Genomic DNA, 17,824 nt, shown 5'->3' with positions numbered 1-17,824 from the left:
TAGTTATTGTTGGTAGGGTTTCATTTGTTACTGCACTCAAAGACTCAGCAAAGCAAATACAAAAGAAAGAGCGGCAAATGCTAATCTGGGATATTAAGAACATAATCCAGGGTCATAATAAGGCAATAAGTTGCTGAATCCTAAATTCCAGACACTGCTTCTTTGGATTGTTTTCCCCCTGGGGTATTGATTAGGCCTAAAGCATTCCAAGAGAGGTGACGCTGTCTCTGCCAAGAGTAGAGGTCACTCAGATAAATTGGCCAGGTTGGCTTTTAGCAGCTCCAGGGTCAAAGCCCATTCATCTTATTAGAGCGACGTATCCTTTTAGGGGCCTCAGCAGAAGGATTAGACAAAAGAACAGCGCCGGGGCATTACATGACAGACCATTTGGCAAATAGGTTAGAGCAGTTTCCGTCTATTGTCTTGTTCTGATTTACCCGCAGGATCAGAGTTTTTGCATGGCATCTCCGGAGGTGCAAAAGAAAAATGGCTGTTTGGGAGATGGCTTCCCGGAGAGAGAAATGCAGAACTACATTCCAACACATCTCAGTTCTGACTGCTGTCATTGCGCTTTCAGACTTTCAGGTTCCTTTTAAACTTAAGGAGGACATTTTTCAAGTAAATTCACCCTTGTTAGACTTCCTCTATTTATAGTTCCCTGTGAATTTCTCATGTCTTCATCTTTATTTGCCTGAAGGTGAAATCTGTCACACTACTAAACTGAGTTTAATATAACACATCATAAACAAATATAGATGCTATGACAAGTAAAAAAAAAAAAGAAACAGATGTTAAAAACTTGAACAGGTGTCTCTCTCTGTTTCATATATTATATACAGTATTAGGGCTGGGCGATATATGAAGATTTTAATATATATCGATATATTTTCAAACACGATATGGTACGAGACAATATCGTTTATATCGATTTAAAAAAAATATATATATTATTTATTTATTTTTTTTACATTTTTTTTAAATGATTTTGATATAGCTTATTTTGTGACAAATTGACTTGAATGTTTTATTTGAGATTTGCACAAATGTTTTGTTATTTGCACAACTGTCAACCTCAGTGGAAAAGTCTGCCTGTTACTGTCTACATTGTATTAATTGCACAGTGTATTTTAATTTAATTGTTATGCAGGAAAGGGATACGGTATTTGTTTTATTTTATTCAAGAAGCATTTTTATTCTATATATGCAGGCAGTTTATTTTTATTTCATTTGTTTTATACATTTTGATATTGTGCAGACCTCTGTTAATAAAGGAACCTGTGTGACATTTGGCACGAGGCTTTGTATTAAAACTGACTGTTTTTTTAAGGGTTTGCCTCAGAAAAAAATGAAGCTAACAGAGATGCTATTCTATAATGCTTTGGGGGAAACCCCAATTAAGGCACAGAAAAAATATCGATATATATCGAGTATCGCCATTTAGCTAGAAAATATCGAGATATGACTTTTGGTCCATATCGCCCAGCCCTATACAGTATATATACATTATACATTAGTCCTTGTTTGTATCACCTTTGTGGAATAATCATGGGGGTATTGTACATTAATTCATTTTCTATAACCACTTTTTTTTAACCTAGCTCTCATTGTGAAGAAAGACAGGGGTCCATCTTGGACCTGAAGGGTTTTTGAAGGGATTGAAGGGAAACACATATAGAGGAAGAAGGATTTTAGATGGTATTTAGAATCACCAGTTAGCCTAACATACTGTATGTTTTTAAAATGTGGGAGGAAACTGGAGTACCCAAAGAAAATCCACAGAAGAATGTGCAGACTCCACACTGGCAGGATCTGAACTGGAAACCTTGTAGTTTTGAGGCAATGGTTCAAACCACCAAGTTACCATGGTTCCAAGCATCTTTCATCATAGCCCCAATCGTACAATGTTGAGTAGATTAAGTGTAGCCATCCCACAAGGTTTTACGACCAAGTTATCACAAATATTTAGTTTGACTATACATGCAGACAAAGCCTACATTATGTAAGGGATAATGCCCGACGAGGTGTAACATAAATATATGGACAACGGGGGGGCGTGAACCGTCCAACGCCGATGTTAATGTACACCTGGAAGGGAATTATCCCGCTTATACCACGGTCACTTACCAAAAAACATAAATATTAAATCAGTTATTCGTGCTTTAATTTTTTTCAGTGTAAATCATTAGTTTTATAACAAGCCACAGCTGAGCGGCTGAGCGACTATTTAATCTCTCGTCTGCAGCCGTTGGAACCTGGTAAGTTACAAAGTTTTTTAACAAGCCATAACTCAGTTTCCTTGGTAAAACCTGAGGGTCTGACTAATACCTGGAACAATCACTACCGTCCCATAAGCTCCTTATGCAACTGACACAGTGTTGATTCTCCAGTTACTAGGACGGACCTGAGATACGATTTAGCAACGGGAGATATTCTAGTCCGTTCAGCTCCGCTCGGCTATTTTCTTTTCTCTCTTCTTCTGCATCCCAGTCATCAAAATGGTTAAATTCACCAAATAAATGAAAATAAATCACAAAATCACCTATGTCGCCGTCCTGCGGTAGCAGGCTCTTCTTCTCTGAATCTCCGTTGCCGTGGTTACCACCTGGCAGTTGATCCAGCGCAATGATATTAAAGTTATCAGGCAGTTTGACCAAACTTGTTTTCTAGGTGTAGGTTGTCACTTTTAACCTACACCTGCCAGCCAATCAGAATCGAGTATTCACACAGACCGTGGTATAAGGTATCATAACCACTTACCTTGAGTTCTCTCTGCATGACATCTCAAGTTGACTAAAGCTGGGCATACACTGTGCGATATTTTAAACTGTTGATTCAGCCCCATCTCACACTGCACGACTAGATCGCTGAGGTCAAAAGTTCACAGCCCACAATTTATGGTCTCACACTGTACGACCCGATGCTCCCGTCTGCTCACACTATACGATCATAATCCTCACGTCGGACTTCTGTGTACTGGAACTCGAGACCGGTTTTGGGGCAGGGGTGGGCCCAAACGTGCGTCCTGTCCACCCAATCAAAGGTTATGGGGATCCTTTATTTTTTTATAATTTAAATTTTTTATATATATAAAAAAAAAATCACAAAATATCTGTACCGTTTCTGATTGGGTGGGCACTGCGCATCATTTTTAGACACAACAATGAACGCACACCGCAAAAGTTGTGTCTCGGCGGAGGGACCTGGCGTCCCAGCAAAATGAGAAACAGAGAAGTTCAGAACAGCAGACAGCGCACACACTGAAGGCTGATTTATGGTTCCGTGTTACACCAACGCAGAGCCTACGGCGCAGGGTATGCGGCGACGCGCCCCGTACGGTGCGGGTCGCCGCGTACCCTACGGCGTAGGCTCTGCGTTGGTGTAACGTGGAACCATAAATCAGGCTTTAGCAATTTGTGCCGTAGTGTTGCAGTATTGTAGACACATGAAAGCTAACACTAAAGTCCCATTCATTTTATTGTTTTGTTTCCTGTTTACCCTCAGCGTATGCTGATGATGCTGTTCTATTTTATTTATTTTTTTATTTTTTTATTTGTATCCCCGATTTTTTCCCATTTTCATCACCCAGTGCTCCTACCTAAGTGACAGTCCTGGGCATTGCCATCCTCTACCAACCCCGGGAGGGCCCAACACTGAGCACAGGTCTCCTTCTTAACCTGAGGAGCTTCTCTGGTCGGACGTAGCGTGTGGAAGGATCACGTTATTCCGGCCGGATCCTCCCCACCCCATCTGGCGCCCCGGTTGGCCAGAGGGGGCATGTATAGCCCACTGTGTAAAACTCCCTTTCGCCAACCACACCCAGGGTGTGGGCACCGAAGTCATGGGGGAACTAACACGCACTTCAGCGCCCACAGCGTCCCCGGGTGTGAGACGGCTGCACTACCAGCTGCGCCACCGTGCCCCCTGTTCTATTATGTCAAATCCTGCAACTCAGCAAGTCTCATCATCGTAAAGTCTACACACGCTAGTCCTAACATTAAACATTTAGCAGATGCAAGTTGTTGAAATCGTATTGTGTATACAAACCTTTATGCCGCAGAAAGCGATTTGATTGGTTTGCAGGGCAAAAGGGATCGTCTTCTCTACAGTTTGTGTGAGTCATGTTGCAGGTTATGTGGACGATGACTCTTCTTTCTTCTGATCCAGAGCTGCCACATGCAGAAGTTATTCAGTGGACATTCATGATAAAATAGTCACAGTCTATTTTCTAATGTTCTGAAGTTGAGCCTTGAAAGTATTGTAATTTACCCCCCCCCCCAAAAAAAAAATTAAGAAGTAGCATGTCCTGTAATCACATTGGTGTATAGAGGAAGCATCACTGATTCAGTTTTAGTTTGAACAATGCAACCAGTAAATGCACAATGACAGAGGTTGTCAAAATAGATATATTGACACTGTGTTGAGTTGTTTCTTGTGGCCTTGTGCATTGATTCATCCCCAAAGAGTGACCATTACGACTGCCAAGTCTCTGTTTTTCAATCCTGACTGCAATGTAGTCTCTGCATCTATTTTAAGAAACCCAGATGCGATGTCAAGATGACACACGCAGGACTCCAGTAATTGGATGTCCACCCTCCCCCCTCTCTGCTCCTCATTATTGTTGAGAGAAAATGTGTTGCTTCTAATTTGAACTCAGCTTGCGACTCTTTGCCACACTTACCAAAACCATTAAATTACAGTGACATTTTTCCCTATAATTGTGTTTCTCTGTAATCCCCTTTTCTCTTAGTGCTCTTACTTTTCGTAAAGATGCAGCAGTGAAGGGTATTTTCAAATGAGTCATAAAATGTAGAAGATTAAAGCAATTTTTAGCAGTGGACCGGCCTAACTTTCACTTAATGACTTATCCACGACAAGCCTTAGTCAGAGCTCGCCACGGCTTAAGTAACCGATCAAATGTCTCAAATCATAAAGATGCTTTTTAATAATCCAAACCACCTGTTTACTGCCCACCTCGAACCCGCTTTCATTAAGGAGCCTTTTTTCAATTGCTTTTCAGGCTGATTTTGACTAGAGCTGCTGGTTTTCACATCACTAGAAGATGCACTAGGGACAGTCGGGCTTTGGGGAGAGAGGGTGTCTGGGAGTTTGAAAGAAGTATGGGGTTGACATTTGGGAGTTCATTAAAAAAAGCTTGAGAGAGAATTTTTCTTCCACTCTCTGCAGAATGACACCATGTATTTACCATAGCAAAAGAATAATACTCACAAATAATCCGCTTCTGCAGTCTGCCTCATGCAGGAGCCATTTTGCATCTTGAATAAAGTGGTGGCTGTGTGAGTGATGACTCGCACTGTAACATATTAAATCATCGTGTCATTCTGTCCGGGTCTATCGCATTTTCTCAGAACATGACATACAGTGTCATTTATGTCCTAAGTGATGCTGCGTGGTTGGATTACATGGAGAACTGCTTGATAATTGCTTTGAGGAGCCTGATGAGAGTGTCTGTGGTGAAGACTGAATATAAAAAAAAATGTGCCAAAAAGAAGATAACATTCTACATTTTGACTTTTTTTCATACAATGGCGTTCTTTTAAGTGGTGAGGTTTCACAGTTGAAACAGGATTCACAGAAAATGTATAATTATTCCTATTGTTACGTAGAAAAAATAAAAATACAATCTTTTTCGTGCATCTTGAAAAGTGACATAGGGGGTTTGTGTGTACTTTTAGTTTCAGAGGTGCAGCCAAAGAAAAACAATATTAGTTTTAAAATTGAACATTATGCTAATACGTCCTGGGTGACAACTTCCGTTGTGTAGGTGAAGAGCTTTCAGATAATCTTACAGCGCTTTATTCTCCATGAACAAGATTCATTTCACCATTGGGTGAGTACCAGGGTGGGCTATATTCTCTCCATCATTTAGTTTGTAGATGTTAGTGTTACATGCACCAGGTGCAGGCTGACAACTAAATGAATAATGTGTCTGGTAGAGAGGAAACTCAGTCAGGGAAAGCCCATTCCCAGGACTCTCCATTAATATCACAGTCCACTCTTTCAGGGGATACCGCTGACATTTTGCTCTCTGTGTAATAGAGACCTAACCTTTAAGCACTGTACGGAAGAAGTCATTTTTTATAATCCACTGTCCATTGTGGGAATTACTGCCTTCAATGCATCTGCCCCCGTTTTACTCTTTATTGGTTTATAATTTCTATGTCCTTTCTTTTTTTTTTGAATGTGCAGCAGTCATCTATTTTCAGATTACAAATATGCAAAATCAAAGCCTCTCCTCTGAAACGGCAGTTCAGTTACACTTTCCCCCCAAAATTACAGAAACCGATGCTAAATTGTGTGTGATTCATGACTCGCGGAGCTCGCCAGGCCAGAGATGATGACTTGGATGGATGATCAGAGTGCACATTTTGTTGTGTCCAAGTCTGCCTTAATTCCTTAAATCCAGACTCAAGTGTTAAGCCACCAAGAAAAACGAGCAGATCCCTCGTGTCCTTCCCAAAGCTGAGCGAGCTAAAGGAAAGTCATTGTTTCAGCAGCCGGTAATGATGATTAGCCACAATCTGGGGGATCGACTGCACATCGGTCAAATGCGTTGACATCCTCAAAGGGAGAGATGACCCACTGTCCCGGCCCTGCATACTGAGCAGATTGATTGTGTTTCCTGCAGAGATTTAGGAAAAAATCTTTGATGTGTGCATGGTATTCATGCGGAGAGCCTCTGACTTGCAGAGCTGGAGTAATTTTTTTGATAAAAATCTCATCATAAAGAATAATTTAGCTTTTTGATACAATTCAAAACTGCAGCACAGAGATAGTGTGTCATTTCATCCATTTGCTTGCTTATCTTCCTATAAAAGTGCTTGGACTTTTTTCATAAAGTCAAGGAAGTGCATATTTTGATGGTGACTCTGTCCATTTCTTGCCAACTTGAAAAACGACTGTATCAGAGTGCAAGTAGGCACAGAAACAGGCACTGATTTAAAACAATAAACAAATTCTTAACAAATTGTGACTTGTTACATCGAAATTCAATCCTGGGGAGCAGCTGGTGGGTATGTTTTGTCAGATTTTTTGATGGGGCCACATGTGATCATAATGGGGTAATTGGATAGCTCATTTATTTCACTTAGGTCTATCCCGAGGTCTCCTTACTGACATTAATTTTGCATGGAAAACTACCTTTAGCATGACTGATTATTCTCAGAAAGTGTGCAAGAGGCCAATCATTTTGCAAAAAAAATATTTTATTTCAGTAATGGTACGTGTGCATGATTTGTGTAATTAAAGCCATTTCGAACCGATTCCAATGAGCTGCAGCTTCCACTGGCACCATGCTTGGAAATATTCTCCCAATTTGTTCTGACTTTACTGGAAATAGCCTTTATTATAGAAACAATGATAGAGTCCAGTAAATCAGGGGAAAAACATAGGGTGTAGTGTTGCCATCAATAATACATTGGAAACAAGTCGGCACTGATGGAACCTGAGGCCCTTCCTTTGTGGAGGTCTTAGTGCCGTAGCGATGCATGTGAATAATGCATGGCTCCAGATAGACTCCAGCTCCCTCTCAAGCCTTTTCCACTCACTGGTTTCCTAGCTGGCAGGCTGGTGCGGCACTTTTCCCCAGCAGTGATTGGCTGTGCCTCGAGGGCAGTCGAGGAGATGGGAAATCACCTGGCCCATTTAGCCATGCTGTGCTAGCTGCCTTTAGCGCCCCACGGTTCAAATCTTTGTGTGTCCGGCTTGCACTCGACATTAGGACCTCTGGTTAACTTTAGCCGGGGCTGCAGTGGCACAGAGCTGTCATTTGGGTACTTGTTATCACCCTTGACTTTTTTTTGTTGAAAGCAAATCTGCCCCACGGTGGCTCTCCCAGAGTACTTTTGCTATTTTTTTCCCTCCACTTTTTTTTTTGTTTCTTTTTCCTGACAGTGCAGGGCATTGTGACTGTCATTAATGTAGTGTTGCAGTTCGGCTACACTCAGTATTTTCTTCTGCTTCTCGGTTAATGTTCCTCACCCCAATCCCCCACCAACCCACTCACCCACCATCCCCTTTTCTCTCATCTACTTTTCTTTTTTTTTTTTTTTTTTTTTACTTCATATTTTTCTTTGCTGGCTTGCTATTTGCTGGCTTTCTTTCAACACATTGACGTATGCTGCTGGTGTGGGAAGCATCCGCCAAGTTATCAATTATCCAGTCTTGAGAACCAAGGGAGTTCTCAGCGTCCTCTCACCCAGGGCTCTCGGTGGGGAGTCTGGTGAAAGCCGGGCACCCAGTCCAGCCCCCCATGGAGCGAGAGCCCGGCCACGGCACCACATAATCCATATTCTAAAGGCCAGCTGGACTGAGACCATGGTGCATAAGGAGAGCAAATAGACCTTCCACCCCCGCCCACATCCCACTCCACAGTAACTCAGCACCTCAGACAGCTTTGGCTTGTCAAAATTGTAAAGTAGTCTGAATAGCCACCATTTAGCAACAGCTCTTTAGTGGAAACAAGAGTCTGTTTCCCCTTTAGCTGCAGATTTAAGCATATTATGTGAAGAAAATCCTGGCCACTTTCCCATATTGTTTACGCGAGTGAAATTTACCGCAGCATCTTTTGCCAGTGTGGATAGCATATTGTTGCCCCCTCCTTCCCTTGGCTTCTTTGTTTGCACATGCTGCTGTAGTGAAAATGAGCGACTTGACTATATAGATGATCTCATATCTTGGGGGTTCTCGTGGGATAGACCTGCTTTGACAGGAATTGAGTAAATGTGAGTGGGTGATTTGAAAAAAAAAAAAAAAAAAAAGCTTCCATTAACTCTTTTTGCAAAATAAACCCAAGCCCCCCTTGCCATCCTTTTGGTTACCCTAAGCACTGTTTTCACACTTTTATACTACACACCATACCCATTAGCTCAATTGTAAATAGTAAATGAGTTCGCACACATGCCCTAAAGCAATATGTTTTTTTTTTTTTTTTTTTCTTCTTTTGGAGGCTGTCATTGAAAATACATTGTGGAAATGTGATAAATGGACATTTATCCCGTGATAGGATGCTGTGAATAAGATATTAACTTCCGCACTTGAATGCACCTAATTTTAAGCCTGCCGCCTAACTATGGCACATCCCATGGAATTATAACGAGGCCGTTCGTTATTCCCAAAAGAATCAAAATTGACATAATCTCCAAGGTGCTCTACAGTGACTAATGTAGAAAAATGCTGCCATCTTAAAATAGCCCGTCTTACACGAGGTCTCAAATACCGTATCTTCAGGATGGATGATGAATGTAATAATTTGGGCCACTCGATGTGAATTTCACTCAAGAGGTGCAAATCTGGGACACCCATTTACGTAAGAGCAGCAGGCCAAACTCCAAACATGTTACTGACTTGAGACTATATGCGTGACGAGGCTCTTTGAGTCGACGTGTTGCTGCGCTGGGGAAATGTCAACGCAGCCTCCCCTTGTTCTCAACCCCAGAGGCATCACTTTTGATGTCCACCTTCAAAGGAATCTTATCAGTCCTTTGCTGTCTTAGTTCCCGGCCATTAACAAAAGTGGATTATTACAGATTGCTGTGTCCACACGATCATTTATTTATTTAAAAAAAAAAAAATGCCTGATTGATTTGGCTGTGAGACATGATGCACAGCTGCTCTGAATGACTAATTACACTCCTATCTAAAGACAAGGTTTATTGAGTGGAGAATTTTGAGTTAACAGCATCTTTAATCATATTATTAATAATAATTATGTTGTAAGTAATTTATTTTTTAAGATTGTGGTGCTTAGAAACAGAGTAATGTGGATAGGTACTTTGAGGTTGAAGCTGCCAATAGCTATAATAAAAATAATAGTGAAATGATTAAAACATATCACAAGATGTCCTGGGTGGCTCATATGAAAAGGGTTATAACCATTAAAGGTTATAATCTATGAAACGTGTTTATATGTACGCTTCTTGAAAACAAAGATGTCAGCCAATCTTACAACCCTGTAACTAGGGCTGGGCGATATGGACCAAAAGTCATATCTCGATATTTTCTAGCTAAATGGCGATACTCGATATATATCTCGATATTTTTTCTGTGCCTTAATTGGGGTTTCCCCCAAAGCATTATAGCATAGCATCTCTGTTAGCTTCATTTTTTTCTGAGGCAAACCCTTAAAAAAACAGTCAGTTTTAATACAAAGCCTCGTGCCAAATGTCACACAGGTTCCTTTATTAACAGAGGTCTGCACAATATCAAAATGTATAAAACAAATGAAATAAAAATAAACTGCCTGCATATATAGAATAAAAATGCTTCTTGAATAAAATAAAACAAATATCCCTTTCCTGCATAGCAATTAAATTAAAATACACTGTGCAATTAATACAATGTAGACAGTAACAGGCAGACTTTTCCACTGAGGTTGACAGTTGTGCAAATAACAAAACATTTGTGCAAATCTCAAATAAAACATTCAAGTCAATTTGTCACAAAATAAGCTATATCAAAATCATTTAAAAAAAAAATGTAAAAAAAAAAAAAAATAAAAAAAAATTAAATCGATATAAACAATATTGTCTTGTACCATATCGTGTTTGAAAATATATCGATATATATTAAAATCTCGATATATCGCCCAGCCCTACCTGTAACACAATTATGATATGATATTACAGATTAGATGGATAAAATAAGCCCCTCCCCCTGCAGTATTTTAAAATCATACCTGATTGATTGCATTTTCTGCGTATGGCGTCATGTGATAGTATGTTCCAGCACTTATACAGCAGAAAATAGTGAACATAAGAATTCTAATGGCAATACGTTTGCATTAGGTGTCTGGTTAGAGTTACAAATGACATCTGGGCTCATGTGTGGATTGAGAGATCAAGACGCTGCAACGAGCATATCTGCTAACACAATCAGCCTCAATGTTCAACCTTTTATTGATCCAAATGCAGTGTAATTACACAGCCGTTCCCAGAGATTTTAAATGTGAACTCCTTGTCACAATGATCAGTGTGGAAGCAGCTCTATCGGAGAGACTCTGCAGGATCCTTCCAATCTTTAACGAAATAACCCAGATGGCTGCAGGAGGGCTCTCTCATACTGGGCTTGGACCGATCCCAGACTCTCGAAAACTGGCCCTTCAAAATGGGGAGAAAGACATGTGAGGAAGAGGTGGGAGGAGCTGGGACTTGAAGCTTATATTTGATTCAAATTAGATTTTTCTCTCTTTTGTTACATTTCAGTGATATTTTAGTGCCGCCTAACCTGAAGAAAGTCCGGCACTAACCTGCCCAATTTAACGTTGTCACGGTGTAAAACATGTTCATTCATATGTTCTTAGGTCCTTTAGATGAACATACTAAACAGTTTATTTTATTCCTTCTTATATCTAAATTGCAAATATAGAAACCAAAAGTGTTCAGACAATATTTTGATTGCACATTGTTTGTAGAAGACTTTGGCTGTAAAAGGAGGTCAATAATATTAATCAGAATAATAATTATAGTAAGAAACATAAAGTATTTTTGAAGATAAAATAAGATAAGAACTTTATTGATTGCGCAGGAAAATTGTGCCAGGGCTTCAATACAGACAACGAGTAATCACACAAAGACATAAACAACAAACAACAACAAAGTAATACAGAGAATAGTAACAGAATACAATATACAACAAATAAGGTGCAGATAGGAGCTTAAAAAGTTTACTGAAGTGCAGAATGAAGTTTTATTGTCCTATGTAGAAAAAGGGGAGGAGTGATTGATTTTTGATTTGAAGATTTTATTTCGAACATGCATGATAAAAAAAGAGTACAAAAAAGTAAAAAAAGAGAATACAAATATATATATATATATATATATTTGTATTCTCTTTTTTTTACTTTTTATATATATATATATATATATATATATATATATATATATATATATATATGTACAGCACTTCATATAATAATAGTTCACAGATCCACCAACATGCTCTAAACAGTGAATCTTACATATAACATTCTTACATCTAACAATGTGAGTTTCAATAACTGTTCAATACAGTGATATAATACTCAATTATATGTATATGTAAATATAGTCAGAAGCAAACAAATCAAGGCAAACAAAAGAAAAGAAAACAAACGCCCATCATTTAGTTGTGCTACTATGTATGTATGTACTAATAGAAGTAATTATAATGTATAGTATTACATTATCATTACTTTACTATAATACTACAATATAATAGGGAACAATAGACAGCAATGGTATAACAATATACTTCAATAACTATATAAGAGTAGATATGCTATATATATATATTGGTTCATATATTTACCTCCAATTATATACAGTACATACAAATTACTATAAATCTATATCTACATATAACTATAAATCAGTATATATTAAGAGATATAGATACACAAATACTGTACGTATAATACAACTCAATATATCCATATACATACCTACATATAACATATAATATACATCTCTATATCTACATATATTAATAAATGTTCATATCTACATGTTTATTCGCATCTGTATTTTGGATATAATGTTTCTTTGTATCTTTTTTTAAATGGTGATATGTTTTGACTTTGTTTTAGCTCCATGTTCAGGCTGTTCCACAGTTTCATCCGCAGGTCGACATACAGAAACTCTTCAGTGTTTGTGCGTCTGTTGAGAACTTTAAAATTAAACTGACCCCTGAGGTTGTAGCCTCCCTCTCTCTCAAAACATATCCCCTGTATACGTCCCGGTAAAGTTAAAAAGTTTGATAGCCACAGGGAAGGAAGGACTTCCTGTGGCGTTGTGTCGAGCAGCTCGGAGGTGTCAGTCTCCGACTCCAGGTCCAGTGTGGTATTCAGGGAGTGTGTCCTTTTGTTCAAGATGCTTAGCAGTTTCCTCAGCATCCTGTGCTCAGACGCCTCTGCCAGAGACTGCCGTTCCCTCCCAGGAGAGAGCCAGCCCTCCTGATGAGCTTGTTGAGCCCGTTGGCATCGGCTGTCTTCACCCTGCTGCCCAGCACAGATGATGATGCTGGAAACCACACAGTGATAAAACATCTGCAAAAAAAAAACCCAATAGGAATAAAGTAGCTTTCTTCTCACTTGATCTGTTACCTCAGTAAACGTTTTCCTTACATGCTCGCGGCCTCGATCGCTAGTTGCACATTCTCTCTAATACAGTGTGATGATCACTGGCCGCGGTTACGTGATGTTTTTTAATTCCGAATTAATTATTCCAAATTAAATATTTCAGAATTAAACTATTTTCCTTCGAGTTTACATGGAAATAGTCATTCCGAATTGAGGTTTACATGGAAAACACCTTTGATCGGCTTTATCCAATTCCGCTTAAAGGGGACCTATTATAGCATTTAATACCTATTTTAAACAGGCCTTGAATGTCTTAAAAACAAGCTTTTGATTGTTTTTGCTAAATAAATTAGAAATTCAGTCTCTAAGCCATGTCTTTATCTTCACCGTTTCTAACCTCCTTCTAAGTGGGTGGGGAGGCTATGAAAATGAGGCACTGTGCTGATTGGCTGCCTGACGCGATGACGCGAATGATGCGATACACCGCTACGAAAAAATGTCGGAAGCTCCGGCCGGCGGAGTTAGTTGTGGGCGTGGTTTCACGCATCGCTCCTGTCGTGACGTCACGACGGGAGCAGAATCTGAACGGCTCGTAGAAGCCACATCACACTGGACGGCTCATCCGGGCGGCTGTACAGACACTGCAGAATTTGGTTGCTTTCCTCCTTCTCTGAGTTGGCAGGCTGAGGGGAGACCACTTTATATATGTTAAAGCAAGAAAAAAACTGTTTTTCATAATAGGTCCCCTTTAAGGTCTGGGGGTTGGGAAGGTTCTGATTGGATAGGAGGGCAGACCGGAAGTTACGTCTACTGGCAGAAAAACAAACTTAGCCGCTACAACTTTGAAAAGCTCACAATTTTGATGTTTCCTGCCATCTGTTCTTTTAATTATTTCCAGGTCCTCCAAGCTATTTATTAAATAAATGGTCTCTGCTCTTGACCACCGTTTACTGCGTGCTGCCATCTTGAAACTTTGTTTGGAAACCAAGCCCAGCGCGGAATATAAGCGTCATGGAGACAGACGGGCGAGGGAACGAGCAGCGCAGAAAGACCGGAATTAATTTAAAGAGGAATGAGTGTTTACATGATCGCGGAATTATTCTATTCAGATTTAAAATCAGAATAAACAAGCCACTTATTCGGAATTAAGTTTAATTCGGAATGGCCATTTTCATTCGGAATTAGGTGTTTACATGGTCATTTTTACTCATTTTAAATCGGATTTAATTTTAATTCTGAATTAAAGAGGAATTTAACTTCCCATGTAAACGCACTCAGTGTGATGATCATTGTCTCCAATTATTTTCAGTAAAATATATGATGAAGCACCGGTATGCTTCAGGACAGGATATGCAGCCAGACAAATAGTCTGCGGTTTTGTTTAGCTTTTTTTGTTCTCAGCGTACACAGTCGGACTTATAAAATACCAAGAAGGTGACATTCAAAATGCTAAACTCATTGTTTTAAAAGCAAAGCAGAGGTTGACGTAACAGTGTCTTTGACTTATTCACAACACGTCAAATTAAAACTATAAACTTCTACAATATATGACACAATCTTGAGCCTGCAGCTGCATTCTTTGTTTGAATCAGACATTTTCATCTTTCTAAGTATAATGGAAGTGGTATCAGTTTCAGGTTTTATTGTGGCTCCTCCATCATCGAGTTTTTGATAGAAATATATTGACACTTTGGTTTTTTTTTGTGTTTGATGCTTGACTGGGGCACTGTTAATTAATGTCATCTTGTTGTGTCCGTCTCTACAGCCAAGTACTGCTTATCTCAGTAACTTCAAAGTGGAGATATTATGGGAAAAATAACAAACTTTTCTGAGGTTGAACCCATTTATTTGGGTGTTTGAAGTCGGTATCAACTCAAAAGTTCCACTTCTAATCACATCAGAATCATCTTACCAGCCCATCTTCATCTCTTATCCAACTTCACGTTATGCTACATTTGTTAAACCTCATAAGTGAGTAGCAGAAAACTTTTACACCCGTTTTGAAACAGATACTCACCGTGCAATCATGTGTTGTCAAGTCGAGTGGCTTCTCTCTGCACGGAGAAGTAGAGACGCAGTTGGAAATGGTGTTTCTGTTCTGTATCTCTGTGTGACCAAATCAAATCTGTGACCGATTCATGTCACCGTTTAGGTCTGATCACACCAAACTGTGTCAACTTTCAAAGAACATCATCATGCGTCTCCTTTAACCATCGTGGCAAAGCAGAGGATGGAAAGATTAATTTGCTTCCCACGTTCGATTCGTAGTCATAATATGATTAGATGAAAACATGATATTGTCATTGTGGTGCTAATTTACATAGTGTAATTTATTTATTGTAATCCCCAGGGCATCAGTTGTTGCCTAACAACAGTGTTAACCAATCTCAACATAACATCGCTCCATCTGATATATCACCCACCATTAGCTCTTTCACTGGTTAGACAAAAATTATATTTTATTCCCTTTTGGGCAGCAAAAATCCAATCATCAACTGATGCTCTTTCACTGGTTTTGCATTTACTGTGTGTTTCTAACACAGAAATATGGCATCTTATGTAAGAGGACTAGTGGGTGGCGATATTTATGTCATCTTTTTTAGGCTCCTTTTGAGAAAATAACGAGGACACATTCACTTCAAGTTTTCAGAAAACTTTCTGGAGCCTGTCTTGTCACAATAGGAGTCAAACGTTATTCCTGATATCAAAACATTTCTCTCTCTCTCTCTTTATTAAAAGAAACAAACGCCGTCAAAAGTTATTAAACCTCAGTTGACAACTGAATCAACGCGAACGGGGTCGTAAGAAAGTTTTCGTTCTCCAGCCTGTTTGTTGGCGGCGAACGGTGGCATTGATGAATCATCTTTTGGGTCCTCGTTGGTTTGATCCACAAACTCATCTGTGATCAAACCAGCAGAGTGTGGTGCGATCGTCGATGATGGATGTGGTTGCTGCATCTGTACAGCTTCAGTCCGGACTTTACAGCACTGGTGGATAAAATGAGACAAATAATGAGGACGGGGACCATAAATGAATAATAATAACTGAGACAAAGGATATCCATTATATACTTCAGCAAAACAAAGATGTTATTTGGATGTAATTAACAAAATAGTGACAAGCGTGGACAAGAGCCATTTGAAAATGTCACTTTAAAGTGTGCATGCAGCGATGCAGCATCCTCTTTCATGAGTGTACATGTCTGATCATGTTTTTTTGGATGCCTCTCATCATTTTAGTGTTTTACAGGAGGGATCCCACCTCTCCCTCCCTATCTCCTCGACTCTTCCCTGCTGCTGCTGCTGCTGTTTTTTTTTTTTTTTTTTAAAAGGGTAAACACACACACGCAAAGCTCCTCTAGCCTATCATCTGTGACTGCCGCTGCAGCCAGACAGCGTAACACGATCCATGATAGAGTGGTGCAAATCGCCCGGTGCTCCTGTCTACCATCTCACATAAGGAGGGGGAGAAGCCCCTGAGATAGGTTCAGTTAAAAAAGAAAGAGGAAAAAAAAAGGAGAAAGAGAAGGAGGAGGTGGTAGAGAGAGCCGAGGGAGTGAGTGCGGCAGCAGTGGCTGGCAAACTAGAACGATGCTGGTGTGACTTTCCGGTCCACTAGGTTTTAACCCTTTTGACATCGCTTGAGTGCCATCCATGTGTCAGCGCGGTAGTTTTTCCCGTGCTGCGCGAGCCTCGTGCAGCAGCGTTGGGGAAGAGGAGGAGATCCAGAGCGTTTGTAGAGCCAAAACAAAGCAGCATCGCAGACTGAGAAGAAGTGGTTGGACCCTGGTACAGTGAAGCTTCAGTGGGATACAGACACTGTCTAAGGTAACACACCAAGTTCTTTCAATCCTTTCATTGTAAATGTACAGAAAAAAAAAAAATCTATCAAAATTCAAATGCGAAAAAAGAAATCCATTTCTTTATGACTGTATGTTAAGTCTTTTTTTTTTTTTTTTTCTTGGACATGTGTGCTGGCGAATCTGGAGTTGAGCGTGAATGGCGTGTGTCTAACAACTTGGATGTGGCGAAAGGATGTTTAATGCATTACGAGGGCTATGTACCAGTAGCTCTGCTCTTAGCCTGGGCCTTATTGTTACAGCAAAGAATCTACTGTCTATTGTATTCCTTTCAATCCCCTTGTGGATCTTTCCATGAGGGGGTGGGTGTGTGTTGTGTTCAAAATGGTACTGCAGCCTGTAACACGTGTAAACTGATAACACAGATCCTGGCACATGGCCACGAGCTAGGAAATGCTTGCATCTTTTTAATACCACAATACACATTTTTAAACTTTAAGATTCCTTTTTTTGTCCCCCGATATTTAATTCCACTGGTTTGGTACTGTGAAAGAAGTGATGGAAAAAGCGTGTGATGTGTAATATTCGAGACTATTACCTAAAGCTTTCACGCTGCTTCAGTGATAAGGAGGATATGCTTACAGTTATCTGCTCATGCTCCAGAAGAACCTGCAGCTCCCTTGTAAATTCATCACACGTTCAGTATTTAATGACAGCGATGAAGTATTATGGGTAATGTATGCGAGCGGGGCACCATAGGTGTTGCTTTTTTCCTTTTTTCTCGCGTTGACTTGCCTTTGATTAATCATTTCGAGGTTGACGTCACGGCCTGAGAGACAGAGATGGATTGAAGTGCTTAGCAGACCAATGGCCACAAAGACAAAGAGTAATTGGTGTGTAGTGAGTAGAGGCCGATGTAAGCAGAGCAGATGCATCAACAATGGTATAAGTCT

At 39.9% G+C, this 17,824-nt stretch overlaps 1 protein-coding gene across 8 annotated transcripts in view; it reads left to right on the top strand.

The window, feature by feature from the left end:
- si:dkey-237h12.3 (teneurin-3) overlaps positions 1-17,824 on the top strand; it is a 236,668-nt gene that overhangs the window by 38,663 nt on the left and 180,181 nt on the right. Inside the window, exon 1 of one of the 8 annotated variants that reach the window (XM_061724891.1) lies at positions 16,670-16,899. The exons of the other annotated variants lie outside the window; for them this stretch is intronic. The gene's annotated coding sequence lies outside the window, so the exon portion shown is untranslated. Of the gene's footprint in view, positions 1-16,669; positions 16,900-17,824 lie in introns of those variants that run through there. 8 annotated transcript variants of the gene reach the window in all.

This window comes from Cololabis saira, chromosome 7 (assembly GCF_033807715.1).
Source record: "Cololabis saira isolate AMF1-May2022 chromosome 7, fColSai1.1, whole genome shotgun sequence".
NCBI classification, from domain to species: domain Eukaryota; kingdom Metazoa; phylum Chordata; class Actinopteri; order Beloniformes; family Belonidae; genus Cololabis; species Cololabis saira.
This window is presented reverse-complemented; position numbering and strand designations above follow the sequence as displayed.